The sequence below is a fragment of the Tupaia chinensis genome, unplaced genomic scaffold (genome assembly GCF_000334495.1).
Source record: "Tupaia chinensis unplaced genomic scaffold, TupChi_1.0 Scaffold000086_1, whole genome shotgun sequence".
NCBI lineage: Eukaryota > Metazoa > Chordata > Mammalia > Scandentia > Tupaiidae > Tupaia > Tupaia belangeri.
In genome coordinates this window covers 1,148,693-1,150,603 of record NW_006159548.1, presented here as the reverse complement: position 1 = coordinate 1,150,603, position 1,911 = coordinate 1,148,693, and the positions used below count along the sequence as shown (strand labels likewise).

At 36.1% G+C, this 1,911-nt stretch overlaps 1 pseudogene; it reads left to right on the top strand.

The window, feature by feature from the left end:
* The first annotated feature begins 816 nt into the window (after nucleotides 1–816).
* LOC102492218 (protein mago nashi homolog 2 pseudogene) lies at nucleotides 817–1,262 on the top strand (annotated as a pseudogene).
* Nucleotides 1,263–1,911: the final 649 nt, after the last annotated feature.

Below are 1,911 nucleotides of genomic sequence, written 5' to 3'. Positions count from 1 at the left end.
AGGAAAATACTTCCAAGTAAAATGCTCAAAAGGACCCAAGAAATAAAGAGCCAAATAAAGTGGTAAGTACACAGATCAATCTAAACACACATTATCTGTATAATAGTAGGAATATCCTGTGGTGAATCAATTAATGACAACAATATCATGTAAGACAGAAATGGGGGGAATGAAGGTAAGGTGTCCTGAGGACCTTGTACTGTCCAAGAATAAAGGTACTGATTTAATTTAGACTTTTGTAAATTACATATGCATGTTGCAATTCTAGAGAAACCACTAAAGAAATAGAAATAAAGTAGATGAACAGAAAAGAGTATATGGTAGTCAAATGCAATAAAGGTAGAAATCAGTAACAACAACAACAAACCCTAGAAAACGTGTTTAAAAATTAAGAAACAAACTTATAAATTTTGCATGTGTCAAAGAAGAAATCATAAAGAACATTAGAAAATAGTTTAAGCTATAGTATAGTTGACAACCTATATATAGAGAGAGGACCCCTTCAATCTTGGATGGGCCAGCAATTTACCCTTAGAAAGACAGACCCTGCTGCCAGATTATAATGTGGAAATTCTCCCAATAGACTATGGCCTATATCTCATTCTTTTGATGTTGTGAATATAGATCTTCTTTAATTTCGTTATAGAGAAGCCTCTATTGGAAAAGGAGATTTCAATTAGCCACACAAAGCCACAATCCCATTAAGTCATTTTAAATCTCCATAAGAACAGCACAAACTAATGCAGTATTTATTCCTTTTTCTTTTTCTTCAGGCATTTAAAAAATCTACCATTTAGGGGCTTCCTGGGGACAAATATGGCTATGGCTAGCGATTTCTTCCTGCGCTACCATGTAGGGCACAAGGGCAAGTTTGGACACAAGTTTCTGGAGTTCGAGTTTCGGCCAGAAGGAAAGCTTAGATATCCCAACAACAGCAATTCCAAAAATGACGTCATGATCCAAAAAGAGGCTTGTGTACACAAGAGTGTAATGGAAGAACTGAGGAGAATTATTGATGACAGTGAACTTACCGAAGAAGATGGTGCTTTGTGGCCTCCTCCTCACAGGGTTGGCCGATAGGAGTTCGAAATTGTCATTGGAGATGAACACATTTCTTTTACCACATCAAAAATCATTCTCTAATTAACGTAAATCAGTCGAGAGATCCTGAAGGCCTTTGAGTATTGTACTGTTTGGTACGGGACCTGAAATGTTTAGTTTTCAGTCTCTCTGGATTACACTTCAAAATTAAATCAATTTAAAGTATATGTTTTGAAACTGTATATTTAATTAAAGGCTGGGTAAGGGAGCGTTTGTCATTTACAATATTGGAATTTGTATGAATGTGAATCAAAAATCATTTTAGTACATAAACTGAAAATAAGAAAATACATGAACAGGCTAACTAGCTATTTTCACGTGGGTTCAAGTGGGATAGGCAGTCCTCACAAACATAAAATGTTGTAAATCAAAAACCCACTTTGGTTGGAATTTTGCTTCAATAAAACATATCAAACCCTGGAAAAAATTACTATTAAAATAAACAAGCAAACAATCACTACCTATAATTATTTTATTTTTTTAAAGAGATTTTTAAAATTTTTAAAAGAGATTTTATTTTGCTATAGTGCTCACCAGAGAAACCCAGAGAGACAGAAAGCAAAAAATCACTACCCTCTCACTCCCTCCCCTGGGGCCGGGGGGATGGCCGCACCATAATCCTTCTCCTCTATTCTCTTCTTGGGATTTTGGGCACATATGCGTATGCACTCAGCGTGTTTTAAGACGCTGGGTTAGGGACTCGAACCACAGTAGACTACTTGGGAGTCCAGCAACGTAACCATTATGCCATCTACTGATCCCTACTTATTTTATTTCAAGCATAGAACAGATTTATTCCCAAGTCACCCA